This window comes from Schistocerca piceifrons, chromosome 5 (assembly GCF_021461385.2).
Source record: "Schistocerca piceifrons isolate TAMUIC-IGC-003096 chromosome 5, iqSchPice1.1, whole genome shotgun sequence".
NCBI classification, from domain to species: domain Eukaryota; kingdom Metazoa; phylum Arthropoda; class Insecta; order Orthoptera; family Acrididae; genus Schistocerca; species Schistocerca piceifrons.
Genome location: NC_060142.1, coordinates 495,692,738 through 495,709,771, shown reverse-complemented (window position 1 = coordinate 495,709,771; position 17,034 = coordinate 495,692,738). Strand labels below are relative to the sequence as shown.

Below are 17,034 nucleotides of genomic sequence, written 5' to 3'. Positions count from 1 at the left end.
GTGTATGAGAAATCGGTTGGAAACTTTCCTCATGTCAGCACGTTGTAGGTGTCGCCACCGGCGCCAACCTTGTGTGAATGCTCTGAAAAGCTGATCATTTGCATATCACAGCATCTTCTTCCTGTCGGTTAAATTTCGCGTCTGTAACGCGTCATCTTCGTGGTGTAGCAATTTTAATGGCTATATATATATAGTGTGTGTGTGTGTTTTTTTTTTTTTAATTCAGAAGAAGGCCTGTTGACAGAAAGCTAACGTGTTTAGCAGTTTTTTGATTGTGCCTGTCTGCGACTTAACATCTCCACTATATGGTGAGTAACAATCTATCCTTTTCATAATACTGTCATTATTTCATTCTCGATTTTCCATACTTTGATATTATTTACTGTATTCGTCGTACTCAGTAGAAGTCCACATTTCGTGAGTATATGTTACAACTTATGCCAACTGCCTTGCCGCAGTGGTAACACCGATTTTTGCCAATCACCGAAGTTAAGCGCTGTTGGGCTTGGCTAGCACTTGGATGGGTTACCGTCTGGTCAGCCGAGCACTGATGGCAAGCGGGGTGCACTCAGCACTTATGGGGGCCAATTGCGGAGCTACGTGACTGAGAAGTAGCAGCACCGGACACGAAAACTGACCAAGACCGGGAGAGCGGTGTGCTGGCCACATGGCCCCCGTATCCCCATCCGGTGGCGCCAAAGGTTTGAGGATAGCACGGCGACCGGTCGGTACCGTTAGGCCTACAACGCTTGTTCCGAAGGCGTTAGATTATGTTATAACTTTCATCCTACGAATATACGCTGTTTCTACGCACCAACGCACTGATTCTCTCGAGAACTCGCCGTTATTCGTAGGATATGTTGTAAAAAAAGGACGGGAAACGTCATGTTGGTGGTTGAAGAATTTTCGTATTTAGGCATTTTTGTGTTACATCAAGCTGTTTTAAAGCAGCAACTCACTGAAGATTCATGAAGAACGTGTCGTTCTTGGTAAGATTACAATTAAATTTCAATAACCTATGGACGATTAAAGCCTCAAAGACAGTAATATGAAATACAATATCGCACATTGCAGAACTTTCGCGTAGCTTAGTTGGTATGGGGGCCACATTACCATACGCTGGATAGCGGGTTCGCCTCCTGATGTTTTCAGTTTTCTTTCCCCGCCTTCACGTTTTCCTGAAGTATGTGGAACTTTCGTATTAATTTAGTAGAGGTGATTATTATAATATTTGATATTATGTGAAAGCGCTCTCTGACTGAATCGCATTCGTTCGATTGTGTGAAATTTTGTAAGCTGTTGTCCTTACCGACTTGACATGTCATGTCTTTCCTTTTTGCCGTATTACATGCTCATGGATTTTAAACTTTTTATTCGTGTATAGGAAAGACAGAACATCACTAGCATATGGACAAGGGAAGAAATGTGCGTTTTAATAGAGCTAACGAAGGAACTTAATGCGTGTCCATTTTCATTAACAAACTTTGTATAACGCAGAAATTTTATGCGTGTTCATTTTCGTTAACAAACTTTGAGGTTTGCGAGCCAAATAAAGTCAACCGACGCCGGAGAGTGGAAAATCACGTTAACCAGTTCTGTGCGCCGACAGCGCCGTGTCTCGTGATGTTGGATTTCCCGCCTGCGTCCCCGTCAACATTGGCTGCCCCGCCCCGTGTGACGATGGATCTTGAATGAACACCAGTATTTGGGAACAGCAGACTTCCACCACGACTCTCACATCGGCACAGTAATACAAACACCATCAAGTCAACACAACAGGATCGACGAAGTCCGCGGGACAACTGAAAGAAATCCAACTGAAACAAACTGGAGTAAGCAAATTCAGGCCGTCAGTTCACACGGTGTAAAACTGATCTTCTAGGACAATACGGCAGCAGGAAGGCTTACGAGCTCCCGTGTACCTCTCCCAATCTTCTTCTGAAGTGTAGTGAAGGACTAGACCCTTCTTTACACGCAAACACGTGAAGGTCGCCCGAAGGTAATGAAAAAACGAGCGGAAATAACCGGTCTAGTTGGAGACCAGGCAGCGAGTGCACCCAACAGCAAAACAAGCAGTGCTTGAAGAAAACGACTGAGCCGGGAATACCCAGAAGACCATTAGTCTCTCCTGCCGAGAAAACCCGAGAGATCACAATTTGTTATTGTTTCTTGATTAAATGAGTGTTAATCTGTCAGTATTCTGCTGCCATTCTACAGAATCAAATCTAGAAATTCCTTTCGAAAACAACTGCCAGTAGTTTACAATCGTTGTACACGGTCTAGTCATATTAACGTGACCACAGTCTATGTTCGACATCAACGTGCAAAAACCTTCCACAGACAGCAGGTGGCAGCACTAGCAGTGGGGGGGGGGGGGGGGAGGGAGGGAAGGGGGGTTGTATATAAAGCTTGTTGGGGGACGCAGAAAACAGTGCAATTGTCGTCGTTATATCGAAACCAATTATGATGATTGTGATGTTTGGTTTGTGGGGGGCTCAACTGCACGGTTATCAGCGCCCGTACAAATTCCCAACCTTTACTCAGTCCAAACTCGCCACATTCATGAACGATGATGAAATGATGAGGACAAGGCAAACACCAAAACTGAGCGAATGAACATTGGCTTTCGGGCCAGGGGTGAAAGAATTTCCGAAGTGGCTAAAACTTGTAAACTGTTGACGTCCCGCCGCGGTTAAAGTATACCGTACACGGCAAAACGGCGCTATCCAAACCCGGCGCCAAGGCATATGAGGTGCACCATGGACCATAGATGACAGTGGTGACGACAGCTGGGAAGATGTGTACGGGTGAACAGACGTGCCAACTGTTGATTAACTGACCGCCCAGATGAACCTAGCGGCCACCACGAAAGTCTCCTCAATGCCCGCTCAGCGAACGTTGCTGCGCATAGGCCCCCACGCTGATTGTTGTCATTAGCGACGAAGGCTGGAATTTGCACGGCAATTTTGCAACTGGACGTTGTAATAGTTCTTTATTTGCGAAATCATTATCACCCGCCAACCCTATTTTTCGATACCATAGATTAATGAACATTTTTCTACGTAATGTCTCATATTTTTCACTCTACTCAAATTTGGTTTCATTTTTATATGTATGTACGTCGATATTTTGAGTTTTTGAAATCGATATAATATCTAGTGTGAATATCTTTGTACTTATCATTACCATCTTTGATGCTAGTTTGTGACTTTCGGCGCGGAAGCGTATAGGGTAGTCAAGTTTTTGTGTTGAATATGAACAGTCTTGACTTTGTGATGGAAATGAAAAGATGAGTGAGTTGTGGACAATGAAAAATGTTGCGAGTTTTATTAAGAGGAGTAACAGCTGCGAAATTGTATGATGAAGTAATGTTTTGAACATGCGAAAGTTTAAAACGTGTAATAAATCTGAATTTTTGTGAAAAGTGAGTGTCAAGAATTATTTTCAAGTGACCATTGTTTAAAAAGTATGAAGCACATTGCAATGAAAAACATAAATCATCAAATTAATCCTGAACGATTGTCTTCGTAATTTGTTCAAGTCTGCGTAATTAACATCCGATTGCCTTTCGCACCAACAGCGATAGTCATGCTACCTAGACAACATTTTAAATTACGAGCCAAAGCTAGAGCGAGATCGTCGCTGGGTTGCAAATACAAGATAAGTGGTATTATTGTTAATTTTCTTCAGTGACTAATCAATTGATGTAGCAATACCTGCCACATCAGAGACCTTTTAGTTGCGCAATAAAAAGATCATACTTTGAGTGCCTGACTTGATAATTTTTGAACTAACCCTGCAACAATCGTCGCAAGGGTCCAGTCCGGAGGAAAGAGCGTTATGGTCTCAGGAATGTTTTCGTGGCATTCCCTGGATGATATCATCGTTCTGGAAGGCCCAATGGATCGACACAAGTATGCATCTATCCTTCGGGACCATTTCCATCACTAAATGCATTTTGTTTTTCCGTGGCACGATGGCATCTACCAGCAGGACAATGCATCGTGTCACACAACTCCCAGTGGTTCATAGAACACCAGGATGGTTTTACCTACTCCCTCGCCCAACAAACTCCCCGGATTTAAACCCAATCGCGCATCTGTGGGCCCAACCAGATCGGGCGGTTCGCGCCACGGATCGTCAACCGCGGAACGTAGCTCAGCTGACCACGCACTGGAGTCGGCACGGCACCATATCCGTGTCGGCACTTTCCAGAGCCTCATTGACTCTCTTCGTGCACGTCTCGCTGCCGTCCGCGTTGCAAAAGGCTGTTATTCAAATTTTTGACAGGTGGTCACTGGTCTCAATGCGACTGCGCAGTATATTAGCCATTTCAACGACGTGCTTGAATTTAGAGTAGTGCCTCTTTGAGGGGAGGGAAGCCAAATACAATTTTCCTCCTGGGCGTTAAAATAATTAGAGCCGGACCTACACACCCCCCCCCCCCCACACACACACACACGCAGACAGAGAGAGAGAGAGAGAGAGAGAGAGAGAGAGAGAGAGAGTTGTGCACAACAGCCGTTCCCGCCTTTACGGGCGCCGTGCTCGATCTGTGTCGATACCACTATCGATGCGGAGCGTACGATATCGACGCGGCAGCGATTCTTCTGTCGCTAGCGCCGGGTAGGTCGTTCCCGCGCAGGGGTTGGTGGCCCTGGCGGAGTGTTTGGAAGGCGAGTCTGCGGAGCACGTGTCGAAATACCCAGCGCAGCGCGCGGGGGAGCCCTAGCCCCACAATCGATACAGGGCTCGTCTCCGCTCGCAGCCGGCCTTCCGCCCTCTCAATGGTCCGAAAGTGAAACGCCCGCCGGCGCGCCGGAAGCAAAACAAAATCGCTCGTCTGCGCCGCCGGACGTAAATAAACAAAACACTACCGCCGCCGCCGCACTCGCAAATTAAATATCTCGTGCCGCACGCGCCGATTACCTTTAAGCATCAAATTATCGGTTCTGAAGGCTGAAAATGGGGAGCGAATCGAGAGAGAGCTGGCGTTCCATTGCTGAAAGCTTGACTGTAGTAAGCGCGCTGGGCACAGAACAGTAGGAACGCCGTGCGATAAAACAAACTGAAGGCGGAGCAATTTCAGAATTGCCAACATTTACTGACAAAGCGTAGGCGTGAAGTTTCGTCTATCAGCACGACTGATGAGTGCCGCAGGGAAGCGTGATAGCACCGCTATTGCTCTCTATACAGTATACATGAACGATCTGAACGGATAGAATGAGCAGCAGCTTGTGACCGTTTACTGATGATGCTGTAATATAAGGGAAAATGTCGTCGTCGAGTAATTTTGAAGTTATAAAGGACGCCTTTGTATTTGGTGTGATAGATGAATAGTAGCTTGCTCTAAATATAGAAAAATGTAAATTAATGCAGGTGAGTGGCAGAAACGATCCTGTAATGTTCGATCAGTATTAATGTCACGTCGATTAAATATCTAATGTAACGTTGTAAAGCGATATGAAATGAAACTAGCACATAATGTCGGTTGTAGGGAAGGTGAATTGCCGGCTTCGGTTTATCGGGAGATTACTATAAGGAAAGTGTAGCTTATCTGTAAAAGCAACGGCGTACATGGAACTTGTGAGATCCATGTTTGGGATGTCAACTAAGTCGGGTTCGACATCTAAACAGCTCAGAGTAGTGCTGTTAGATTTGTTACTAATTATTATCAAATATTAATCGCTGGATGGTGGGTGCTTTTTTCGCGAAACGCTGCTGAGAAAATTCCGTGGACCAGCATTCGCACAAATCTCGTGTAAAGATTGCGAAGACAAGATAAGAGAAATTAAGACAGGCACGGATACATTTACGTTCTCTTATCCCTCGCTCTGTTTGCGAGAGGAACAAGAAACTCAGTATCTAGCAGTACTTCAAGGTTCTCTCCGTCATGCACCTAACGCCGGCTTGCGGAGTATATATGTTAATAATAATTACATATACGAACGGACAATGTAAAGTATATAGTTTAGAATAGTTACAGTTAAGAGAGAACGCTGTACAGGGACAGAGGTAGGTAGATTTGACGGTACAGTTGAGGGCATGAAAGGAACTGATTATAAAGTATTTAGTTTACAACATTTCTTTACTTTCAATGTCATGACGATTTTTGTATACTTAACACGAATATGAGAACCCGCTCCTAGAAATGTATCGTTTGACGTGTGATTTATCGCTAACTATATGTGGCTGAGCCGGTCTAATATTCCACTAATTGAGAAGTTGGTAGTTGCCACATAATTGGTGGAATATTAAATCGACTCAGCCACATACAGCCAGCCATAAATCACACGTCAAACGACACGTTTTCACAAGCAGGTTCGTATCACCAAGTTAAGTATGGAAAAACAATGTAGCTTAACAGGTAGGGAGGGGATCCAATATTTCAACGATTACAAAATCAAGTAAAATTTATGAAGAGCTTGTCAGCGTACGGCCACTTATCAGTATGACGTTGCGCCCCATGTAGCTTGGATACAACAGTGATTCAATTGGGCAGGATGTCGAAGCCTTTAAATGTTCTCCTGACACAACCTGGCTCGTAACTGCTGTAACTGATCCTGATATTCTGGATACTGGAACTGGAATGAGTTTACATCCCACCTGGAAACACATCGAGGACGGATGCGAGCAACTTTATGGCCACGGAATACCTTAACAACAAGCACACAGATCATAGATATATGAGCTGTTTGCGGTCCAGCATTATCTTGTTGAAAAACAGCACCACGATAACATCGTTGTAAGGTGACACGTAATGATGCAGAGTGTGAGTACGGTACCGCTGTTGACAGTGGCAACAGATGAAACACACCATGGCAACAGGAAAAACATTGCTGCACCCACCAGAACCACTGGAAAATGAGATATCTCCCCTCCCATGCTGTCTGATGATGGTCATCCGGGTTAGTGCAATACTACGATTCATCGCTGAATACAGTGCGTCACAATTAATCAGCAGTCCATACTTTCTGATCACAAAATCACTCCACACGCAAGCGTTTGTGTTGTGTTAGCAGCATCCAACGCGCAGGACTGTAATTCCCTAATCCAGCTGCCGCTAGTTTCCGACCAGTGTTACGGGATGACAGAATGTAGCAGGGAGTCCATTACTTGTTCTCGATGGCAGATGCCGATGTTCAGCGGTTACAATGTGCGTCGTACACAATACGGCTATACTCTCTTGCCGTGGTCTGATGTGATCAACCGAAACCTTAGGGTATGCATGCCTTGACATCCCCAGGTAATCCGACATCGGTATCTGTTAACAACCCAATACCCAAATAATCTGGATATTGGACGATTCGACCAGCTGGCCAAATGGAGACCTACAATGAGACCCGTTCGAAACTGTCAGGTGCTCATAACGTCAGCCAACGAAAGGACGCGTCATCTCCGTGTCCTTCACAGTAATCACTCAACATCTGACCCTGTTGCCGCTCATATACTTTACCAGGCCTGGAAACAACGTTAATGCACTCTGGTGGCTGTTCTGTCATAGAGAACTGCAACTGTAATAATTTACATTACCACCGATTGTGTATCCGTGTACGAAGTTACATAGACATCCGACCGCGTCTTCTGGATGCTCCACTTCTTTCGTCAACCGAATACTGAACTTTGGCTCAACTACATACAATTAATGATAAATTAGATTCCAAACGACGTACATCGAGAGGTAAGGTATCATCCTAAGTTTATAATTTCTGGTTGGTGAGAGAGAACGCTGTATTGGAACACACGTACGTAGATTTCACAAATAGTTGGGGGCATGAAAGGGTCTTCACATAATACGCAGACATTTTGGTGTTCCTGATAGCCATGTTACGCGCGTGGAAATATACGCGCGGAACATCGTTAAAAATGCCGAGAAATAAGTTCATGTTTTTCACAAGTTTACACAGAAAATCGGCTTTGAAGTTCTCCGACGTGTGCAGAACATTTAGTTAAACCTTTCTTTTTACAAACGACATGCATAGCTTAACCGATGGCGTTGGAGAATGACTCTGGGATATTCTGTGCATCACTGAGTTACTGAGTTAGAATCGCAGTGTGATCTTATTTTTGTCCCGTATTGGAAAAAAAAAAGAAATCCAGTGAGATTCCAGAAAACGTGGAAGTATACATAGTGTAGTGTTTGCATTATATTTACCCTTATGACGAACGTATTGTCGCACCGCGTCGTTTAACATGTGGCTTATCACTGTGCTTGGCTGAGCTGCAGTTCAGTATTCCACCAACTGTGTGATAATTACGAACTCGCCTCCAGGTATGCTTCGCGCCAAGTTTGTGTCTTCATTTATTCTTGTTTCTTTTATATGTAACAGTCATATTTCCACAACAGCTGCACACCTTCGATTTCATTACTCTAGATGCTTTCTTATGAATCCTTAGCAATTTGTGGGACGGCGGCTCGAATTCCAGAGCGCTCATGGAAGCTAGCATTTTCCGGCAGTTCCCCAAACCACTGAAAGAAAATGGTTCCTTCGGAGAATATACAGCCATTTTCCTTTCCTATCTACCTCCAAGGTCTGCGAAGACCTTGCCGACACGATGTTAAACCCAAATTGCATATTTCTTTAAACTGAAATTTACGTGGGCATGGCACTATGTGGAGAAACTGTATATTAACTTTCGGCACCAAAAATTTATTCAACTGGAGGAAATAAACTTCGCCAGACAATTAGAATTACTTCAAAAATATCGTGTAACGTCTTTGACAGGTTCCGGATCTAACAATGGGAGCACGCCAGCTGTAACCGTGAACCCAAACTGTTTTGTTGTAACACGCTTAATGTTCACATATCTGTAAAACTCTGTATCTATCGTACAACATAATTACGATTAGCAGATCAGGTAGTCATGTGGGTAAAAGCTACATATTAGCGTTAAACAATATACTCGTATGTAGACACATCTACTCCTAATCTGGGATATACTTCTCCGTAAGTACATAGAGCCTACCGGTGGCTCACTATTATCGGCGCAGAGGCACTACGGATCTAAAGTACTCAATAAAAGTTATGATGAACATAAACATAAAACTTGGTTTATCTGGGAACAGGACGTAATAATCTCATGTCATGGGAACATAATAGCCATTACATCGCCGGTGTCCAAAAATGAAGAGAGACATTACAACTGTAAGTCTCATCGTGTGAAAACAAGTATGTCGTATGTAGCAGTAGTAGTAGTAGTAGTAGCAGCAGCAGCAGCAATACGAGGAGGAGGGGGAATTGACCGTAGCTTTTTCACAGGAAAGATTCTGGCAGTTTCAAGCAATGTCGATAATTCACAATAAACAAATTTGAATAGACATATCGAATGGAAGTTCGTGAATATTTCTCCCAAGACAAGGTAACAGCGCTGCCTCATTCAGCGAAGTACGGAGCGGGAGGTGAATGAACGGTTTCAATGGTCAGATCTGCTGTGAAAATGTGTCCACGCTGAACAAGGATAAATCATATTGACTGTTTCAGTATGAAAACATTCACTGCTCTCTGCTCTGGAAGTATAAGAAAACGGTGCCACTCTTGTAACTCACGACCACAGTAGCGCTTTCCGAAGCAGTTTACTCATCACCACAGAGGATGATTGGAAAAATATCGGCGAGGTCATTTGAGAAGACCTTCTTCCAGGAACCTCCGAATCACTGGCCTACAGAGATTTCGATAATGGGAAAATGCACTGCATGCTATTCTACGACCATTGTTAGGTAGCGGAGGCGACTTCCTCGAATCGATAATTCAATAATGACAGCAGGACCCTCACATCGATGTTTTTCCTCCCATGTTTGTTTTGCATGTGCTACCAACCTTCAAAGCATTATTACAATGGAAATAATACACAGCACGGTTCCATCGAAATAACATCAACGATAAAAAGCAACTGTATGCTGTCTTTAGTTTTTTTTATCACGAAGTCAAATATCAGCTGCGTTAACGGACCTCTGGTGGTAATAGTTTGCATGATCTGCTGGCCATTGAAAATTAACAATCTCTTCCTCATCAAGCTTCCGCCCCCCTCCTCCCAAGTGCAAACTCATTACCAAAATGGGACCCCTGACGGGCCTCCCTCCTCCTCCATCCCCAGCGTAAAATTACATTTCTGCAATTTTTTGTGCACATATTTCGCAAATTTTACAATTTTGTATGTAAACTAAATAAAAATGAGACACAGTAAAATCGAATATCTAATAAGACTTGATACAAGAACATGGGTTAATGTTGCGCACAGTGATTAGCAAAGAAACTTTAAACTTTACTTTCGGCATGTGCTGGAGTTTCTCTGAGGCTAGAATAACAAAATACAGAAGTATGACCTACATACATTGGTCATAGGAAAACAAACGCTTGAACAGTGCAGCCGATGACCAACGACAGAGTATGCCGTACGTTTGTTTATTATGTGGGCTCAACTCGGATGAATCGAGTACAGACCTTTACAGGAACAACAACTATCAACTCGCGTAATATCATTAGTCAGCTACAGAATCCTTATTCTCTACTTACTTTTGATTTGCACAGCTGATCATGTTAACCGAAACTGGCTGGAAGAGCTAGTAAATTATGATATCCTTTCCTCCACCGTCGCATCTCGCTCAAGCCCTCTATCGGCAGAAATCAGCAAAAATGGGAAGCCTCCGGTAAAATTTACTACGGCACGCGTTCGCCGATCCTAAGACTACAATACCGTGGTGAAGAAGCAGTAACAAACACTCTTGTTGAGCGTGTGTGAGCCCTGTAGGTGTAATCTGTGTGAGCCAGGCGCATTGTTACCACAAGAGGTACTTTTATGTATCCCTTTTGTATTATTTGTAATAATTCTGACACGTCCTACATCCATGCGAATGCCTCGCAGTATTGGATTTATGGGATATAAATACATAAATAAATAACGTTAAAATGGACTCTTTTCGATAACGGTTGTTTCTGTATGGTGTTACTTGGTCGAAATGACTCTGGAACAACAGAGTACGTTTATAGTCACCGGCCGAGAGTGAAGACTAGAATACGAGATATAAGAATCTCCGTTAAGTTGCCGCCCCCCCTCCCCCCCCGACTAATTTTTAAGTCCTTTCTTTCTTGAGTCTCTTTCTGTCAATTTTTTTCCCCATTCTCTGCCTGTACCTTTGGCGGGAGCCTATATGGCCACCCCTCGGCACAAAGATAGTGGGTACTCACTGTGTACACGACAGGTTTTGGAACACCAAAGTTGCCATCATCTGGTGGAAACTGTAAGCCACATAATGGAACTAGAAGTGGTTTCCTCATTTTACATAATGGACTTCCACTGTTGCGGCTGCCCCATAAGAATAACTCAGTGGCTGTCGCTTTATACTGAAATCTGAAGAGACTAATTATGTCGTACAACCATTAACCCTCAAACGGAGTTGAGGGGTCCTGTTTGATACCAGTCAAACTTTACACACGTGCCATTTCCTCTGTTAGTCATTCTATTGTTGGCGGTTCTACATACCTTCTCGGCAGTTGATAGTCAACTTCCTGGCGAACTAGTAGCATTGTCGAGTTGTTCTCTTTCTCAGTGCACACCTGTAAAGTTTGGGTGGTGCCATTATTGACTCCACGACACCGTAAGTGTTTCTGTTTGCCCTAGATCAAAAGTTTACTTATCAACGAAATGTCAATTTATTTTTATGCTTAGTGAGTGTTTTCATTTATTTTCAGTGTTACTATGGCTTCGAGCTCTCATTCACGTATGTCAGCGCTCGATCCAAGTTTTCCAGGATTTGTGAGAAAAACGCTAGAAGAACTAAAAGAAGGAGAAGAGGCTAGTGATGCAAATGATCTGGACGATGAAAATGACCCTTCTTACAACAGTGAACATGAAACTGCTTCAGAACAAAGTCGTGACTAGTGAATCAGATAAATCGGAAATAAACATAGAGGGGAATCACCTAGTTTCTGTGGCAGAAATAGGTATAAGTGGTCCACTCTAGAACCTCAAAGGAATGTGAGAACACCAGCCCACAACGTGATAATAAAAGTTCCTGCACTGAAAGGCCCTGAGAGCCGATTGAGAGACTCATGCAAGCTTGGGAGTATTTGTTTACCAGAGATATGTTAGAAGAAATTGTGAGTCATACCAATGTGAAAATTTCTTCATATCGATCAAAATTTTCTGATCAGCAGCGCACAGAACTACGAGACATGAACGTCGATGAACTTAGGGCACTATTTGGATTATTATACTTCAGTGCCATTTTCAAATCTAATCATGAAGATCTGGAGTCTATGTTTGCAACAGACGGCACTGGAAGATATATTTTCCGCGCCACACTATCCATGAAGAGAGTGCTGATATTGCTTTACTGCCTAAGATTTGATGACATAACTAGCAGAGATGAGAGGAACAAAAATGACCCTGCAGCAGCGATTTCTTGGTTTTTCGATGGAATGGTTCAAAATTCTCAGGCATCTTATATGTTCACATGCATTTCATTTCAATGTTAAGTAGTGTTGCATAAACTTGTTTTTCTTTTGTGATTTTTATGGAGATTCTTTTAGTTTAACTGAAGTTTTGTGTTGTAACATAGGCAATTAAGGAATTTATAAATAAATATTTCTAATGAAAGTAAATTAATTTTGATGGATAAAATTGAGTGGTATCATTTTGGACCTCACAAGACCATTTATGATACTAAGAAGTCGCCACTCCATTTGAGGGTTAATTGCAGATTTCCCCCAGAAACAGCAACACGTTAATCCTTGTCAAAAAATCTTTTCACAAATGATGTAGGGTTACTACAGAAATAAGCTTCTTTGACAGCCCAGATGTTATATAATTTTTAAAGTACGGTACGTTCACATATCCTCTTCACTAAGAGTTGAAATGATGGTAAGAATACTAGGATATAACATTCACGTCATTAGAGCCGATCACAGCCTCAGAATGGGGAAGAAAGCCTTGTTCGATACCGAAATTTACTTTAAGCGATTTTGGGAAATTTAAAACTGGATGAACGGGCAGAGATCTGAAATAGCATCCCCTCTAATGCGAATATAGTGTTTTATAAATGCGCCACCCCGCTCGGTAACACGAAACGAGGTTTTCAGAATCGTTATGCTCTTTGAATTACGTGGAAAACTGTACATCAAAGTTAACGTTACAGACCTTTAAAAAAGGTAAAATTCTCTTAATGATCTTAAATTTTACCAGCCGATAAGAAGACTACTATTTAGCCGCGTTATGAGCAGTGCGCTTGGCCATCCACGGGCTGCCGGAAGGTCACTTTAACATTGTTACAGTAGCGCGGACAGTTTGTTGGCAGTAGAAGAGCAACGAGCCTACTATCACTGTTTCTTCACTAATGTCATCTCTTCGCGGGCAGTAACCTGATGAGAGCCTAATATGAAAAATACATCTGCAGACTTCTCCGATACAGATTTTTGTCTTCATAGGTAAAGTGTTTAATACAGTATCGTAAACCAACGCGTAAAAAAGCTGCAATGTTTACACTGGAGCACAAGTGCGTCACTTGTCCTCTGAGCCGAGCTTAGTGTATAGTAGCTCAAACAAGGTGACGTGTGAGTGCGTTGTCTGATAACGAGTTTCGTGTTGTCTGAGGCAGTAAGGTCGAAACATCCTGGCGGCCAACGCAGCTCAAGGCAGAATGGAATATAGCATTAAATACAAACCTTAAGCGCCTGTAACCCCTCCACGACAATTAATATTGTTGCACCGTACACAATGCCGAAGGGACAGATTATCGAGAGATGATGCAGACAGTTTACGGACGTTATTTTTAAGAGTTAATAGCCACATACGCAAGTGTGGTTTGAGACGGCGTACCATTCAAACTATCACAAAGGCGCTATAGTGTAGCAAAAGTTCTTTAATTTTAAACGAGTGACGATAAATTAGACAATTTCACCTGGAGCAATATCAGTTATCAAAAAAATTCAAAATAATTTCTTGGGTCAATAAAGAACTTTGTTTTACTAAAACAACCAAGCACACCACACATGTAGTTGGTTTAGTTTTCTTACAAAGTTGCGATTCGGACCTTTTTAAATAAAATATGTAATGAATCGAACAGTTTGTGGTTATCACCGTTTACTAGCTCAATTAGCGAAAGATTTACTTTATCGCATACTAACAAAATTGCTACAGACCTCTCGGCAATCACAATTTCAACGATACAAATTAAAGCTGCAATTTTTAGCAACAATCCATTAAGAGTGCGTCACTGTCTAAGTGAAGTCACGACAGCGCGTAAGAGGGGATTTAAATACAACTAAGGTCAGTCAGTACCACTCACTCATAGCAGATGATGAATCAGGAGAAAAAGGAGCCCAAACCCGTGTAAAACCATTAATTAGTTTACAGAAATAACCACCTAAGCTCAGTACCTGTTGAGCCTCGCTGCCGAAAAGATCCGACCACCACCTCTCGTAACGGTCATATTATTCAAATATGTAACATGCACATGGCTGACAGGTGTTACTTACCACTCTGCGGACTACGTAATACAGCTGAGATCCAGTCACAGCTGCTCGACTCACCGGAAAAGACGACGTAAGATGCACTCAAAACACAACACAATTTTGAAACACACACCACCGAACCTACAAGGAGCGAGCGCGTGTCGCGACTAAACCGGCTGCTTGGCTTCCATTCCGAGCAACGCGCTCTGCGAGCCGCGCTGCACGCCGGGACGTCACGTGACTAGCCAGACGGTCTCCGGCGGGTGGGGGAAAGTGTTGGGACTCCGCGGCGGGAAAGCACAATGCCTGTCTGTAAAAAAATAATAAGTCGAGCAAGGTCGTCGGGAGGCAGCGTCAGAAGACGATTTTGGGTAGGACGATACGCAATCGTCTGCCAATGGCGCACTGACCACTTCCTACAGAGCAGAAAGTATATCACTCATTTGCATATTGACAGTGAAGTATGCGTGTACATTACTGCAACAGCTTAGACGATCGTGTACCACGGCCTAATAACAGATAAAAAGGTAAAGGAAATTAGGAAGAACTTTGTGTGTCTGTAAAATCGTGGTCAATCTGTGTCTAACCGTAGGGCAGATTCAGCGTATAAAGAAGTAAAAACGACTTCGAGAGAAATTAAAAGCAAACAAAAGTAAAAAAAAAACTACTTTCATAGAAATTAAAAGGGAAGGCGTCAGCCTTACGGCTGCTAAGGCAATGCCACTGTTAAACGCAGAGGAGAGACTGAATATGTGGAAAGAGTACACTGAAAACCGCTAGGAGGGGGAGCAACAGTCCGCTAACGTGATAGAAGAAGTGTTTGTCGCTTTGAAAACCATAGAGAATCCAATATTACTGTCAGAGCTTCACATAGCTTCGACCGATTTTCGATCAAGAAAGCCAGACACAGCATCTAAAACAATTTGAGGTAGTAGCAAAGAAGCTAATGTTTAGAACTTATGAGTCTGGAGACATACAACCAACACTCTCATAAAATCTATCGATCTAGAAAAGCGTTCGACAAAGTAAATGATGAAAGACGTCTTAAACTTTCACAAAAAATAGACACTATATGGAAAGACGGGTAATAAACGATATGTGGAGACATGCAACCAGACTTTTCGAAGAACGTCGTTCATACAATCACAAAGATAGCAATGGCAGACAAATGAGAGAACTGTCACAAAGTCAGCTTGGAAGCACATCCATCTATGTTACTGATAAACTGATAAGAGTAATACATATGAGAATGTGAATGGAAATTGAGAAACTGTTAGATGACAAGCAGTTTGTATTTAGGAAAGGTAAAGGCGCTGCAGAAGCAGCTCTAACGTTGCATTAGCTAATGAAAGCAAGACTTAAGAAAAATGTAAACACTCTCATAAGATCTATCGATCTAGAAAATCGTTCGACAACGTAAATGGTGGAAGATGTCTAAAACTTTCAAAAAACAAATAGACACTGTAGGAAAAGACGTATATACGATATGTGGAAGAACCATTAGGGAAATATAAGACCGGAAGGCCAACAAATATGTACTAGGATTAAAAAGGGCGAAAGGCAAGGAGTGTCTCTCCCCTACTTCTAACCTGTAAATTGCAGAAACAATGATGGTAATAAAAGTTGGCTCGGAAGTGCCTTTAAAAGTTAAGGTGAAAGGATACCAACGATAAGATTCGCAGATGACTTTCCTATCTGCAGTAAAGATGAGGAGGCTCAGAGAATTCGTTCAGTGAAATGTACAGTCTTTTGAACTCAGAATACAGACTAAGAGCAAACCAAAGAAACATGCAAGAGTTGAGGAGCAGTAGAAAGGAGAACACTGATAAAGATGACGTCAGAACAGGAGACTGCATAGTAGGCGACGGGAGGTATTACTGACACAAGGAAAATGACGCTTGACGGACGTAGCAAGAAGAACATAAGAAGCAGATTCGTGTGACTATGAGATACAGGCCCCGAACTTAGGAATAACTTGTGGAAATGTACCTCGGAATCTACATCATATGATAGTGAATCATGGACTGTGTAAAAACAGGGGAAGAAGATAATGGAAGCGGCTGAGATGTGGTGTTAGAGAGGGATATTGAAGATTAAATAGACTAATAAGCAGAGTTTTGATTTTCATGTAATATCAACACGCAGAATATGTATATATTTATGTAATTAAAGTGGCTAAACCTTACAAGAAAATAGATAATGTCACGAAAATGTTTTATTAAATACGAAGGGCGTTCAGTAAGTAATGAAAAACATTTTTTTCTGAAAGTGGGTTAGTTTTATTCAGGATTCCAGTACATTATATTATTCCCCTCTGTCTTAGCTACAGAATCCTGTTTTTTCAACAAAATCTCCGTTCAATGCGACGGCTTTACGCCACCTTACCGGGAGCGCCTGTTTGCCCTCATGGTACCACTCTATTGGTCGATGCCGAAACCAACGTCTTGTTGCATCAACAACCTCCTACTATCCACGTTCTGTTTCCCGCACAGTGCCTCTTTCATTGGGCCAAACCGATAGAAGTCGAGAGGTACGAGATCTGGAGTTTAGGGTGAATGAGGAATAAAAGTCAAATGGTTCAAAT

The 17,034-nt window shown here is 42.7% G+C and overlaps 1 protein-coding gene across 1 annotated transcript in view; it reads right to left on the bottom strand.

Moving 5' to 3' along the window:
- LOC124799107 overlaps window positions 1-14,615 on the bottom strand; it is an 800,045-nt gene extending 785,430 nt beyond the window's left edge. The window contains exon 1 of the mRNA XM_047262646.1: window positions 14,475-14,615. The gene's annotated coding sequence lies outside the window, so the exon portion shown is untranslated. The remainder of the gene's footprint in view (window positions 1-14,474) is intronic.
- Window positions 14,616-17,034: the final 2,419 nt, after the last annotated feature.